We start from the raw sequence: 17048 nt of genomic DNA, 5'->3' as shown, positions 1-17048 counted from the left end.
CCAGACATTACATCTAGATATGATAGCTGTAACCTAGATAGGTGCTGGAGATGTGGAGAAGAAAGGGGTGCTTTCTTCCATATTTGGTGGTCATGCCCCTCATTGCTCCATGGTGGGAAGAGCTATTCAATAATTGTAACAAAATTTGCAAAACCAATATCCCTCCTTCTCCACATCTAGCTCTTCTGAACCTTCCATCCTCAGATTTGGCTCACAATATCCCTCAACTTTTCCACATTCTTCTTACGGCTGCGCGTCTCCTTATTCCACGTCTCCTTATTCCACGTTGAACTCCCTACCATAGTCCAATTGACAGGGAAGATAGATTCTATATATAGGTTTGAAGAGATTGCTGCAGCAGAATCACGTAAACCACTGGTCTTTAGATCCAAATGGAAAAATTGGATAAATCACAGAAATATTATTTTTAGTGATTGACTCCAGTTTAACTAGTCGAACTCCATGACATAGTATACACTATATGCTTCTAATTGCCGAAGGTTGATTGTTAATTAATATATGACCTGCTGCAATACAATTGCTCACTCACCTGACATATTCTGATTGATGTATTGCTGCGTGCCTTTTCATAATAAGTACCCATCTCTGTACATGTTACAATTGTTATACAAGTTGCAATTGTTGAATCGGTAAGATTCTTTTTTCCTTTTAAATGTCTGCATATTTACAGTGACAACGTTGCCAATCTGCTGAGCACGCTGAAACATAGCAAAATGACACACATGCCGTGCATGGCACACGTCCTGAACTTAGTCGTGCAGCTATTCTTTGCCAAATATGCCGGGGTCCAGGACATCTTGCGGCAGGCCAGGAGAATCTGTGGCCATTTTAGAAGATCTTACACGGCCATGGTTCGCCTTGCTGACGTTCGGCGGCAGCACCATGTCCGATTTGTGACAGCCCAACGTGTTGTAACTCCACTTTATATATGGTTGATAGGCTGCTTCAGCAGCAGCGTGCTGTTAATGACTACCTGTACGAACTCTGCAGCAGGACAGGTTCTGGGGAGCTGGTTTTATTTCACAGCGCCAGTGGCTGGTCATGTGCGACGTGTGTGACTTTGAGGCCGTGCGGTGCACACCTTGGCTGGCAGCAGCCCTTTTGTTTGGAGTTATTACTCATGTGCGACGTGTGCAGACTTCTGCGGCCATTTGATGAGATCACCAAACTGGTCAGTTGCAGCCAGGGCACCATCAGGGACATCGTACCTTATACCTTCTTTCTGGAGCGTGCATTGTGTCATGTCATTGATAAAGCCATTGAGGAGCAGGAGCTGGAAGATGTGGAAGTCGCAATGCTGAATGAATATACGGGGGGCTACTCCATCTGAGACAAGTCAGCAGGAGTCTGAAGAGGAGTCTGAGGAGGATGGTGGCTGGGGGAAGGAGGTGGAAGAGGAGTAGCAAGAAGAGCAGGCTTTGAGAGGGACTTTAAACTTTTCGGGGATCCCTGGTGTTGTCCGTGGCTGGGGGGAGGAGACCGAGGACGTCATTCTTCTGGGCGATGAGCAGGAGCCAGCGCTTCCAATTTAGTGCAAATGGGGGCCTTCATGCTCTAGTGTTTGAAGATGGACCCCCGTATAAAAAATATAAAGTGTTAGGACCAGTACCAGGTGGCAACGTACTTAGATCCCCGGTAAAAAAAACTAAATGGCGGACATGTTTCCAGCATCACAAAGGGCTGGCAGAATGCAGCATTTCCAGGTCTTGCTGCGAGAGATGCTGCATTCTGCTGTTGCGGATGCTGGCAGAGGTTTTTCCACCCACATCGAAACAGGTGCCAATCCTACCGCGCCTGCAAGAAGAGGGCGGTTTGAAGATGTGTTGGTCACTTTGGATATGAGATCATTCTTGCAGCCAGCCCGACAGCCACTCTCCAGATCCAGGCTCAGGGAACACCTAGATCGACAGGTGTCGACTACATCGGGTTAACGGCCAATGTGGACGCTCTGAGTAGCGAGGAAACCCTGGACTATTGGGTGTACATGCTTGAACTGTGGCCAGAGCTGGCACAATTTGCCATGGAACTCTTGGCTTGCCCCTCGTTGAGTGTCCTGTCAGAAATGACGTTCAGCGCAGCAGGGGGGATAATGACCGATAAGCGCACTCGCCTAGCTCACAACAGTGTGGACTATCTCACATTTCTAAAAATGAATGAGGCATCGATCTTGTAGGAATTCAACACCTGTGATGACCACGTTTGATTAAATTTCCTCATACCAATTCACACATATCCGTCACCACCCAGAACAAAGAATGGTCCTTTTCTTATGTACTGTATATACAGTGGCATAAAAGGCCTTTTCTGTCAGGTGAATGCCTAATTTTTGGGGCCTCTACTCCAGTGACCCACAGTAAAATTGTTATCCAGTGACCGCCTAATATACCTCCAACCACATAATCACTTGTTCCTTTCTGTCAAGTGAATGCCTAATTCTTTGGGCCTGTACTGGCCTACAGTAAAATAGTTATCCAGTGACCGTCTAATATATCTCCAGCCACACAATCACTTGTTCCTTTCTGTCAAGTGAATGCCTAATTTTGGGGGCCTGTACTGGCCTATAGTAAAATTGTTATTCAGTGACCGCCTAATGTATCTCCAGCCACATAATCACTTGTTCTTTTCTGTCAGATGAATGCCAAATTTTTGGGGCCTGTACTGGCCTACAGTAAAATTGTTATTCAGTGACCGCCTAATGGACCTCCAGCAACATAAGCACTTGTTCTTTTCTGTTAGGTGAATGCCTAATTTTTGGGACCTGTACACCACTGGCCTACAGTAAAATTGTTATCCAGTGACAGCCTAATGTACCTTCAGCAACATAAGCACTTGTTCTTTTCTGTCAGGTGAATGTCTAATTTTTAGGGCCTGTACATTTTTGAGAGTTTCCCTTTAAGACGCATAAAAGTTGTCCCTGATTAAAATACATATTTGTTGTGGGAATTTTTGCCATTGATCGCCTTTTAATATGTCACTGTCCATGTTGTGGAACTATTTGTGCACTTCTAGTAAGTATTTGGTGGCTGCAAATATAACCTGAAGGTTTTTCAGGGTCGTCTGCCATTAAAGTAAATGGGGCCCGCAGCAAATGCGTGGTTCGCGAACATTTGATTTTCCCGGCCGTTCTTTGTCCATCACTAATAATATGTTTATATATGTATTAGGAAGGAACAAGGGGCTATCATTGATGGTCGGTACGTGTCACCGAGATTCCTGGCCTTGGTGAGGTAAGAGCCGTTTTTTTCCTGTAGTGTCATTATTGCTTTGCAGTCTGACACGTCAGCTGTTTAGTATGGCTGTAAAGCCGATCTGGGACGGCTCTTACTGGGTGTAGCCAAAGTGCTGGGTGGGTGGCTTCTCCCCACGTTCCAGACCGGGTCTTGGGAGGATTATAAAAAGCAGTCACCATTAATCAGGTGGTGTGGATCATCCTCCATTTCACAGTGAAGATGTGGAGTATCTGCGGTTTGGGATCCGTAGATGTGTGCCGTGCAAAAGGGCTGAGAGCTGCATGTTGGAAAACAGGCCCCTAAAGCCTGCTAGGGACCGCTGATGCGAAACTGTTATTAAGGTAAATGTTTGTGTTCTGTGGACTTTCTATATATAATATATAAAGCTGAGTGTATGTGTGTGTGTTTTGTGTGTGTGTATGTCCACTAAAGGAATCCGTACCGTCGCATTTACAATCACAAAATTTGGCACACAGGTACATCAGGTGTCTGTGAAGGTTTTAGACCAGGTATCAGCTCTCTAGGATGTACCATTCCTGAGATAGTCCCAAAAAATGCATTAGCCAATAGAAGCTTGGTCACATGACCGTTATCAGCCAATATAAGCTTGCAGCCCAGCCATTTATCTTCACTGCTGTAGGAGAGCTTTAAAGGAAATCTGCCACAAGGATAATTGCTATTGAAGTAAAGCCATGGTCTAATAGCACGTAGTACCTTATTTCAAGACGTGTCTTTGTTCCAGCAATACATGTTTTTAGCCTCTGAAAAAAACAGTTTATTTGGTATGCAAATGAGCCAGGAAGGTGCCCAGAGGGGCGTCACTCTTGCAGGAAGGAGCCCAGACACGCCCCCTGCCACAATGTGTTCACCTTCAAAAGACTTAAAACCCTGCCACCAGGTCCTGTTAAGCCAGGTCCCTGATCTGGCTAGACCACGCACCCTCCCACTCCTGATACGACAAGGATTGAAAAAATTAAGGAAAAAAATCAACTTCTGTCAGCTGCAGGGGTGGGAGGGAGGGTGACTTTCACCCTGCAGCTTACACTCAGACAGCCCAGTGCTGCTGTCTTAGGATCCATTCAGACGTCCGTAGTGTATTGTTGATCCACAATACACCCGGCCGGCTCTCCCATAGAAATGTGAACAAGAATAAGACATGCTCTATTTTTTTTCTGGAGCTGCAGACCGGAAGATTAGGGCTGCGCTTTGGAAATGTGGATGCGGACAGCTGTGTGCTGTCTGCATCTCTTCCAGCCCCATAGACAATGAATGGGTCCGCACCCATTCCTCACAATTGCAGAATAGATGCGGACCCATTCTACGGACGTTTGAATGGACCCTTAGAATGAGCTGTTCAAAAGGACACGCTCCTGATTTGGATAGGCCACGCCCCCTCCCCCTCAGCCGACTGATATTGAAAAAATGAAGTTAAAAATCAACTTCTAGGACGCACTAAGCCATGTCCCGATCTGGTTAGGCCACGCCCCCTCCACTTCTCAGCAGACAGGGATTGAAAAAATGAAGATAAAAATCAACTTCTGTCAGCTGCAGGGGTGGGAGGGTGACTTTCTTCCTGTAGATCACACTCAGACAGTACAGTGCTGCTATGATAGAGTAAGCTGTACAAAAGGACACGCCCCCTGATCCAGTAAAGGCCACTGTTAAGGGGGTGGGCCCCTGTGGAGGTCACTGTCAAGGGGGTGGTATGCTGTGAAAGTCACTGTTAAAGGGGAAGGCTGCTGTAAAGCTCAAAGTTAAGGGGGTGGGCTGCTTTGGAGGTACAATTTTAAGGGTCCGGGCACTATGGGGGGGTCAGTGTTAAGGGGTGGGTTGCTGTGGAGGTCACTGTTTTTGGGGTGGGGTGCTGTAGATGTCACTGTTATAGTCCTATAGTCTGGGTCCTTCAGCTAGTATATGTATGTATATATATATATATATATATATATATATATATACTGTATATAAGCAACAGCAGCACTATCACAAACATATGCAGATACTAGGTACAATTCCTCTAAAACCTTTGTCCAGGGATTCAACTTGAAAAAATTATGCAGCACTCCACTGTAGGTAATGGGTGGTGGAAATATACAATTATTACATTTCATAAACCAGGGTCCCTATAACAAATCACCAAATATTGCCTTTCCTATTGTTCTAGCATGTGTCCAAATCACACAACATTGTATTTTTTATATAGACCCATGTAATATCTTGTAAGGTAGTGACCCTTTCAACCATACTGTGAGTTTCATCTGCCAGGAACCAATACAACTAATTCTGGGCTTTAGTGCTACCCAGTTTTATAGCATGTCGTATTGCAGTCAAAGTGTTCATCGTTCTGATGTTTACAGAAGCATATCTATACTTTTAGTGGAAAAGAGAGAAATATAGAAAATTATGACTGGGAAACAACATCTATGGTTCTTGACAGATTGACTGAAGAATGGTTAGAGTGTACGTATGCGTCAATATGGCACATTATATATTATAACTGGCATAATGAATGAGCAATGCAGCATGTACTTTTTTTGCTGGTTTATTTTAGACAATTAACACACATATTTTCCAGGTGCTTTCCCATATGTACAGTACTTCATATGATCAGGTCTTCACCCATTTTTATTACTTATTGTACAATTAAATTCCCACGGTGCATATCTATAATTCTTTTCCTGTCCTGGTTTAATTGCTGACATATCCAGTTGAAACAATGGATCAATACCAATTTGGAACAATAACTCTTTTATATAAATGATATCATACTGAATCAGGTATTACATAATACAGTGTCCTGCGAGGGTAACAACAGCAGCACCATACTCAAATGCTTAAAAGGCTACTCTAAGGAAATAATTAGTGATTGTTATTAGAAGTATAGACAAAAACAATCTAACTAAACTAATAGCACACAAACACTACAGTTTTTGTCTTTCATTAAGCACATTGAGTAAACATTCACAGTAAAGGGAGAAAAAAGAAAGTGAACTCTTAAATTTAAAAACTCTCTGTAAATAACTAAAATGCAAATACAATTTGCACAATGTTCAGAGGGAATTTCATACCATTGTCCCCGCAAATGTGTTTGAGTTCATCAATGTTTCTTACATAGTTGAGATGAGGATTTGGTGTCTGTGCACAGTATTCTTCTTCAACCACAACATAGTGCTGTGAATTTGTAATAAAAAAGTAGCACTTTTGTCTCATCTGTCCATATAGCATATTACTAGTAGCCTAGTTTAGCATCCATGTGGTCTTGGGCAAACTTAAGATGGGAAGCAATACCAAATTCTCATCTCAAATGAAAGGAACATCGTGGTTTGTAACTACAGTTTGTAAATCCTCGAAAACGCCTTGAATAATCACATCGCCTAGCAAAATTATGGAGAAGACAAATATCAGAGCTGCAATGAACTGAATTCTACATAGTAATGTTACTACAACCGAAACAACAGTACTCAAAATATGAGCTTCAAATCTACATTGTGCCCTAGGATATTTTAACTGAGGTGCTCTATCACTAGGTAACTTTAAAGTCTAATCATCATACGTGACAGACACACAACTTTAAAATGGTACATTTTTGGAATGAAGTAAAGAGAAATAAGTAAAGTGCACTGTATTCCGTTTCTCCCATGTGAAAGGTGTAAATTATTTTTCGGAATCTAAAGCTAGCCATAGACTATTTGTCTAGCAGCAAACAACTCAGTTCCCCTTACCCAAACATGCACGTCATTTCAGCAGTGTATAGTAGCTGTATAGGGGCTGTTGGATGACCGGAAATAAGTTATGGACCTAAGTTAAAGCTTATTTCAAATCAATACATGAAATTTACTATATAGTCCATGACTATGAGTAAAACAGGTACTTAGTGTATGACATACAGAGGCTTGTAACCAATACAGGTGGTGTAATGGGCATATTATATCCATAAATTAGGACCCTGAGGCAGTTTTCCATTTAACTCATCCAAGTTGACCACCTACATGGAAGTCATAGATGTACGTCGACAATTACCCCCTTGCCTCTTCAGCAGTGATCTCCTTCTTGATGACCAAATGCAAGGATAATTGATTTTACTTTGTGCTGCTTGTGTTCTTTTGTTTGAGTACAGATATATACTCTATATAAGCATAAATAAGATTAGACCACTATGCTTCTTCATACAAAATTAGTGAAGAATATGAAGCGATCTGTGGTCTTTCTAGAATATAATGTCTCAATGTCTGATTATATTTTGGTTCATTATATTATAATATTTATATGGAGTACTCTCCATGGCCAGATCGTTACATACTTGCACACCTGGATGCAAGTGATTTCCAATTATAGTTAATATGTCTGGCGGGCATTCTGGCAGTGTCCGGCAATGCAGGATCCAGAGAGCTCAGGTAGACCATTCCCGACTGGAACAGCCTGACGGATCTCTGAAAATTTGTGTGAAACTAGCCTAAGAACAGATATTATATAGTTCTGTCAAAGACCAATTCCAGCCAGATAGGAATATTTTCTTCAATGTCCAGGCTCATACGATCACTTGTAATGTGCAATAGTTTCATACTATTGGTGTAGTAACTTAAAGGTGTGGTAACATGACAAAGCCCTTTTTGCTTTAGTATCTTAATCAGCTATTCAGTTAAAGTAAAAACCAACAGCATTTATAACTACAGTATTATATGTCTACCGTGCATTCAAATCTCCACAATTACGTATGTTCTCTTATGTTTGCCTAAAGGAGAAATCCAGTTAAAATAATGTCTAAAATGTCAAATATACATATGAGGTGGTCACACTGGAGAAATATGTCATCTACGACAATCAGTGATTTCGAACATGAAAGAAATGTAAACTCTTTCGACACTGTTCAGCATTTTGTTACTAGACATTTGACACATCATTCTAAGGAAATTGTCATAGATCTACATAGACATATACAGTACTTAGATTGCTGTAGACATCACGGAGCAGTGCCAAGGAAGGCATGCTCTGGAAATCACAATTCACCAATGTGATGCACACGTGTATCTATGACAGATTATTTCACTGTATCTCCTATGACTATGAAGGTAGGATCACCACTGGTCGCCATGAAGTCAAGTATATTCTAGATGTTTTGTTTCTATATGGTGTACCACTTTTTGGGGGGATTAATACATTCTCTGATAATCCCTTGTAAATCTAAAAAAAGCTATACCATTAGATTGTCATGGAAAAATGATTGTGTGCGGGATGGACTAAGTCAAGAAGAAAAGTACCATTTTACCTTCAGCCTTTCCTCGTTCCTATTAGGTGAAATCATTTTAGTGATACATAAGGAACAGTCGAAGTATAAGATAAGACAGGGTTTTCTGCCCTGTTCCATATCATGGTAGCTTTTATGCTGAGAATCAGAGAGGTACTGGGAAAAGCTTGATATGACACCTTCAAAATGATATTATTCAGAGCAAGTAGATTTAGGTACCATAGAAGAGCTATAATCAGTCAAGCTTTCAAAAAAGAAGTGAAAAGAGAATTCAATTATAAGGAAGCTTGACAAGGTAAACTACACATGGAACGGATGGGGTTAAGGTTTCACAGCTGAAATGCAAGGTACTGGCAGCAAAGGAAAGTTTATCTGAGGACCTGTGCCTCTTTCCCAGACGATATTGTAATGAACAGACAGGCTATTTAAACCCCTGTCAGAGACTACCAGACATTATCTTCTTCATCTTAACAGATACAATGACATTTTTCATTATCAGCCTTGCTTTGTGTTGCAGTTTTACAGAATAATCCAAATTATGCACAGTAAAGAGCGCACTTACAGAAACAAAGGAAAAAACATGGCTTGTGTTTGTCCTGAGGATGTAGCCCTGGCATTGCCAAGATTGCCATCGCAGGCACAGAAGCATTACATGACACTGCCAGAATGACCATTACATATATATATATATATATATATATATATATATAGATAGTATTCACACAGATGCAGGAGGGTTGGCCTGTGTATGCATATTACACTACAGTAATGTTGACCAATTGACCATATAGGATATGATGAGTAAATGACAAACCCTGTATTAAGATTTCTTAGGATGTGCAAAAATGATATAATAATGCAAAAGGAATAGCACTTTTTCCTATCAAGATGTCGAAAGGTGATATTTGTATAATGGTAAAATCAGATTTTTACACACAAGGGGGAGCTGTTTATTAAAGTCCTGGAATTTGCAGTTAAGAATAGGACAGTAGTAATAGCAAAAGCATGACAGGTGTAGTAGTGTAAAGTTGTCTCCCAAAACAGTACTGTGCTGCTGTAGCTACATGGATATGCGCTTCTTTGATGGAGAAGATATTGTAGGAGAAGCATAAATAGAGGTTTGAGGTTGTTGCACAAAGATGACATATAGTAATAGGGTGCACACACACACATGCATAGAGTACTGTAAGATAATATACAAATGTAGCAAAGCATTTGAAACTTGCACTGGTCCAGAGCTCAGACAAGGGCAATGTCCTCACACTGGGGAGAGCCAGCAGCCATTAGGTATTATAAACCATCTGCATCTTATTTTTATTAGAATATACAAAAATGTTGTAATGTGATAAATCAAAGTCAGTTTTGTAATTTTGGAATAAATACATCAACTACCGTATCATATCAAATACTCCAAATTAAAAATCTTATTGTATTGTAACCTATATTGCGAGGATGTTTTACTAAACATAACAGTCTAAGCAATTCAGATTTCAGATACCCAGATCACACCACATCAACGTCTTTTTGCTCCTTTTGCCTTCTATTAGTATCTATAAACTCCACATTTCCCTGGTTCTTTACAAGGTTTCACACTGCTTGGCACATCCATGTATATCAGCTTCAATCTCTGGTTCCATCAATATGAGCCTCTTACACCAAACTCAGAAATGCCTCATCTTTGAAGAGTCTCTATCTACAACACTCATACCTAAATCTCTCTTTCTCATCTTTCTGGCCTTCTCCTTCTCAGAATTCATCAGCAGCTTTCATCTTTCTTCTGAAGCCTATGCATTAATGGCCTTCTAGAAACAAGTTGTTCACTTCCAGCACCTTAACAGACAAGTTCATTGATGGGCATCATGTTACACTGGGCTCTAATGCACGTGCATGCTCTTCAGGACAACTTGCATCTATTGTATACACAGAGAACGCTCTCCAAAACAGCACCCCATATCCAGACAAGGTTTCCAGTGACAGACTGCGTACTGGCCATCTTCTTTGAGAAGACCACCCTTCTTGCTTTTTATTGCAATTTTGAGTGGTCATCTTCCAAATGATTTACTTTATATTCATAGGGATGTAATACAGGACATGAAAGCAAACACAATATCTTAAACTATGTACAGATGTAGTAGGGGTAACACACAGACTTTCAACTCAAATTTCTTAACTCCTCGTGTTATCTTGAAACAAAAGCCATTGAAAAGCAATTGCTTAACGCATTTAGTTGCATTTAGTTTAGAAAACATGTCTCATAATGCATGTGTGTTAACCCTGCTACATCTGTACATAGCTTGAAACCACTACAATAATATATCTTCTTATAAATCTATACATACTATATTAAGACAGATATAGACATGTAGATAGATAGGAGATAGATAGATATTTGAGATATAGATAGATAGATAGATAAATAGTACAATATGATATAGATAGAGTTAGATATAAAATAGAGTCCTAGGTATGAGATTAGATAGATAGATATATAGATAGATAGATATTGAGATAGACAGATAGATAATAGATAGATATGCGAGATAGGAAGGCTCTAGCATAGAGCCAAAACGTTGCATGTCCTGTCTGGGTAAATAAAGATTTTTCTACTTTTTATCTCATGGAGTGCTGCCCACTTTTTTTTACTTTTATACATTGGATTTGCTTTATCCCAACTGGGCCAGTTGCACCCCCTTGTTTTCTTAATAGACGGTGCTGCCACTATTTTTCCTTTTTCAAGATAGATAATAGATAGATAGATGCATTACGATAGATAACATTTAGATATGACAGGTAACATAAAATTTTGACGAGACAGATGTTGACATCCTACTCGACAACTCTACAATACAGTTTACACTTCTCCCTTAAATATTACAGACGCCAACCTGCCAGAAGCCTGTCCTATGCACTCCCCCCCCCCCCCACCTGCCGATACACCTAGAGACACATTCAGTCTGTACATAGCTTCACAGTCAGTAGAATTCTCCTTATACAAAGCCATTCATAAGCTTTCTATCCACAGACGGAGTCATCACACCAATCACACAGACTACGTGGAAGTTTTCTGTCATTAACCTAGCAGAAAATGTATTTCAGAGGGAGGGACGCTGGCCATGCTGTCTTTTGTCACCAGGAAGTAATTATGCCATCTTGTGCCAATAGTCAAGTGCTAGATTCTGTAAATAGCTGTCATTGCTGAGATATGCAGCTTCCCTGCTGGCTTGCGCAGTTAAGATACTGAAAGTCCAGTCAATTAGAAATCATTCATGCACCATTGAGCAATGATTTTCCATACTGCTGTGAAACTCAGCCCTACGATCCTAAATATCCTACACAATATACACCCATTGTTTCCCTGCTCCTACACTGCCTCCCACTATCCAGCCTTGCCAAATACCAGGGCTACCAGCGATAACAATAAGAGGGGTGGATTTTAGGAACCGTCCAGGTACTCTGCAAATAAAAAAATAAAAAAATAAAACTTTTGTCTATCCTCTTATGGCACAACAGTTGCAATTAACCCTATCACTGCCAACGGCAAGAACAGCACGTTCCTACAAATTGATGGGTGAAAGGTCAACCAAGCCTAAAAGGGCGGACAAAGGACAAACCTGTCCATCAAAAAACACTGCCAAAGACAATGAATTTTTTGTTGAGTGATCAACACAATCGGAAATATTCCATTCTGTGCTAGGCGATACGCAGGAAGCTGTTTTCCAAGCAGTGAAAACATTTCAAGGATAATATTAGTAATCAGACAGCACATGTAATATGAATCATTACTTCCTTGAATGGCACCCTGTAATTCATTGAAATGAGAGATATCAATACCATGCACACACTGCTGAGTAAATGCTGCCAGCGAGATATTGTAAGGCGCCAAACTAGAAAAAAATACAAAATGCAACAATTCTGATAAAAAGAATAAAAAGAATAATAATAATAAATAATCATAATCACCATCATAAAAGGGCATTGTATGGTACAATTACAATAGAAATACATGCTAAAGGCACAAGGCAAAGACAAAGTGTCTTTAGTGATATACGGTCAACTATACAGCCTAAGTCATATATTGGAAGGTTATACAAAGCATATGCTACAAAGATATTGATACCAACACACAAATGCATGGCACATTAGCAATGCCCATTGAAACAATATGTACATGCTACATATATCATGCATCCATATTAGTGTAAAAGCTCTGAATTTTATATAGTAGATCACCAGTTTAGCTGTTTTTATTTCTATCAATCCATCCTTTGTCATTGATCACATAGGACGTGTACTCATACACCTGCACCCACCTACTAGAACAAATATGCCTTATCCAGTGGAAAGGTAAACCCTCTCTCCCGCACACAGCACTTTGGCAGTACCTACCTTGCTCTGCAGAGAGGTACCAAGGCAGAGTGAGGCAGATGAGGCAGGTGAGGGTGCTGCAGAGCCCCATGCTGTGTGTACTGTAGATACCCAGAGATGCTGATACTGATGCTGCTCCTGCTGCTGTTTGTAGCTCCCAGTTTGGATTTAGGCTGCTCCATAATAGGAATGGGAAGGCGGATCAGAGCATGGAGCACAGGCCAATGAGAGTGTGAACGGGGAGGGAGCCAACACGTGTTGGGTTTCTATGAGGGAAGGGGGGTGTTGAAGCTGCAGACTGAGCAGAGGATGGAAATTTGGACACATTAGAGAAAAGATGTGATCAAGCACAGGCTAAATGCAATGGGAGGATGTGCAGCCAGCATTTTATTATTCGTGCATTGTTTGACACAGCACTCACTGACCAGCTGGATGTGAAAGTATGCAAATGCAGTATGGCTGAGTTTGTCGTGTGGCACAGCTCAGCATGTCTTGTGTGTTCCAGCAAAGCGCTCTCAAAAAGCTAAATGATGATTTTTAGCTCGGCTACATGTATAGCTGGAAGAAACGGAAGCTGCAATGAGCTGAATGGATTTAGTTTAATGTGCTGTTTTCTATGCTTCGCATCCTAAGACTTCAACAACAAAAAAGACAAGCTCTTATACATTGAAAGAACCGAAGACTTTAGATTTACTTTATTCTATTTTTGCTTTATTCTGTTATTTTTATACTGGAAAAGATTAATAATTTCATGAAATATACAGCACCTAATTTCAATACAGAAAGTGCATAAACAGAGATTATCTAAAGTTTACTGTACAGAGGAGATATTTACGCGTGGAATCTGCTGTCAATTGCATGTATGTTAGGGCAGTGTTTCCCAACCAGTGTGCCTCCAGCTGTTGCAAAACTACAACTCCCAGCATGCCCGGACAGCATTTGGCGTGTTAGGGTGCCAAAGGTTAAAGAGCTTGGATTTTAGCCCATGCAATCCTTTGGTCACTTGGAGATAAGTGGTGTGCATGGTTGCAACTTATCTCTTTCTCCTTATTGAAAACGGATCACTAAGGGGCTCAGGCAGCATAAGTAAAACATATATAATCCATATAGTACAGCATGTGTATATATATTTATATATATATATATATATATATATATAGGTCTTATTCCACAATGTCTTAGAAATACCAAAAGGCTGGTCAGTGCTCCATCCATGAATGCCAGACAGGGATGGCCCACACCATTACACCTGGTGTTGGTCCTGTGTGTCTCTGAACCATGCATGATGGTGGTAAATGCTCTCCAGGCATATTGCAAATTTTGTTGAAGCAATTGTTAGTACTAAGGCAGAACCTGCTCTTGTCACTGAACACTATTGTTTGCCATTGATGGCTGCATCAGAGTTCTCAGGAGAGCGCTTACTGCCATCATGCATAGTGTGGACACACAGGGCCAACAACAGGTGTTATTGTATGGGGTGGTATTAGCTACCATGACCGTTCCTGTCTGGTATTCATAGAGGGAACATCGACCAGTCTTCGATATATCCGAGACATTGTTGAACCAGTCCTACTGCCTTTGTGACTGAGATGGTGATCCAACAAGATAATGCCTGCCCACATACTACTGATGCTACAGAAAGTGCTTCTCAGGGTATCCAGTAGTTCCCCTTGCCAGTTTGATCGCCATATTACTCCCCCATTGATAATTTCTGGGACTGGATGGGGCTACGGTTCTCCCATGCACAGCAGCCAACAACCACTTTGACTGAACTACAGTTTCAAGTTGGAAGAGCTTGAAATAACACACCACAGGAGGATATCCAGTATCTGTATGACCATTACTAGTGATGAGTAGTGATGAGCGATAGGGGCTATATTCGAATTTGAAATATTTCATGAATATTTTGTAAAATATTCATTATATAGTCATGAATTTCGCGAATTGGAGATTATTTTATTAAATGTGATAAATCGGCAATATAAAAATCGCGTAATGCGAATTTGTAACTTGATATACAGGCGTGGGTCACTTTGACTACATTTTTCAAGCTGGTATATGTTTCCCGAGGCTAGAGAAAATGGTTGGCATGGCAGAACATTAGAATAGCTTTATATGCAGATAGAGTCAAGTGCTCCAATATATTGCCGATTGCGCTAATCGGCAGTGATTAGAATATTTTTTACGTGCAACTTCACATTTGAACAGGTATGACTACAGATAACTGATTGGTGCTCTAAGTATTGTTGTGAACTTGACATTGCTTCCTTCTCATTGGCCCACAAGTAAGAAGCAGAGAGGAATAATGTGTTCAGATGGAAAAAAAAGCTGAATAGTCGATATAATGAATATATAGCACTATATTCTAAATATTCACAAATTCTCACAGTGGCGATATTTGCGCTAAAAATTTGCTGTTCGAATTTTCGTGCTTAACACTAGTGACGAGTGAAGTTTACAAAAATTTGATTTGGCTGTTTAATGGAATTTCACAATGAAATTATTCTCAGGTACTCTAATCAGCGATTAAAGTGGCATCTGAGGGATCCAATGATGAGGGGGGTTGCAATCGCCGTTCCCCACCATAGGCGCTTTGTGACTTGGTGAATTAATTTATCACAAACCGCATTTCTTTGTAAGTTGTGAGTGCAAAGACAGGGAACAGCGATTGTGCCTCCCCTCATAACTGAATGCCTCAAATGCAGCGTTCATCGCTGACCACAGCATCTGAGAATAATAGTGACAGGTGTTAAACTGTTGAAAAAATAATAATACTCACCTTATCCATTTGAGCATGAAGAGGCTGTGGCGGCCATCTTGATTGAAGATTCCGCATGAAATCTTGCGTGGTGTGTATCACGCTGGCAGTGTGGTGATCTCTTGCATCAGATTTCACGCAGGATCTTCAATCAAGATAGAACGCCGGCCTATTCAAGTTCAAATTGGTTGAGGCGAGTATGATTTTTTTTTTTTACCGCCATTTCAGGGAAAGTACAGGCGTATTTCTGATTGTAAATGACCCCCATTAAGTTTTTCAGGTGTTCTTTCTTTCTTCTTTCTTTTCTTCTTTCTTTCTTTCACAGGTAGAAATGATAGGCAGTTAGCAAGACAACCCCTATAAAGGAGACCTGGTGACCACAGAACATTTCTCTGTTCTCTTCCTTTTTGGCTGTGGTTTTGGTCACTTTTGCATGTTGTCATTGCTCTCACCCCTAGAGGTAGCATGAGGCGGGTCTACAACTCTCAGAAGTTGCTCAGGTAGTGCAGCTCATCCAGGATGGCACATTAATGCGAGCTATGACAAGAAGGTTAGCTATGTCTGCCAGCACAGTGTCCAGAGCATGAAGCAGGTACCAGGAGACAGGCCAGGAGACATTGAGGGGTCCATAGGAGGGCAAGAACCCAGCAGTAGGACCGCTACCTCTTCCTTTGTGCAAGGAGGAGCAGTGCCAGAGTCCTGCAAAATGACCTCCAGCAGGCCACTAATATCCATGTGTCTGCTCAAACTGTTAGAAACAGACTCCATGAGGGTGGTATGAGAGCACAACGTCCACAAGTCGATGATGTGCTTACAGCCCAACAACATGCAGGGCAATTTGCATTTTCCAGAGAACACCAAGATTGGCCGATTCCACATTGGCACTGTGCTTTTCATGGATGAGAGCAGGTTTGCACTGAGCATATGTGGCAGACGAGTCTGGAGACGATGTGGAGAATGTTCTGCTCCCTGCAACATCCTCCAGCATGACCGGTTTGTCAGTGGGTCAGTAATAGTGTGGGGAGGCATTTGTTTGGAGGGCAGTACAGCCCTCCATGTGCTAGCAAGAGGTACTCTGAGTGCCATTAAGTACCAGGATGAGATCCACAGTCCCATTGTGAGACCATATGCAGGTGCAGTGGGCCCTGGGTTCCTTCTGATGCATGAAAATGCTAGGCCTCATGTGGCTGAAGAGTGTCATCAGTTCCTGCATGATGAAGGCATTGATGCTATGGGCTGGTCTGCCCGTTTTCCAGACCTGAATCCAATCGAGCACATCGGGGACATCATTTCTTGTTCTATTCCCCAATGCCACTCTGCACCACAGACTGTCCAGGAGTTCACTGATGCTTTAATCCAGGAGTGGAAAGAAATCCCTGAGGAGAACATCCGCTACCTCATCAGGAGCATGCCCAGGCATTGTAGGGAGGTC

This window comes from Bufo gargarizans, chromosome 3, assembly GCF_014858855.1.
Source record: "Bufo gargarizans isolate SCDJY-AF-19 chromosome 3, ASM1485885v1, whole genome shotgun sequence".
In the NCBI taxonomy this organism is placed as follows: Eukaryota; Metazoa; Chordata; class Amphibia; order Anura; family Bufonidae; genus Bufo; species Bufo gargarizans.
The sequence above is the reverse complement of the archived record's forward strand: the minus strand, read 5'-3'. Positions refer to the sequence as shown.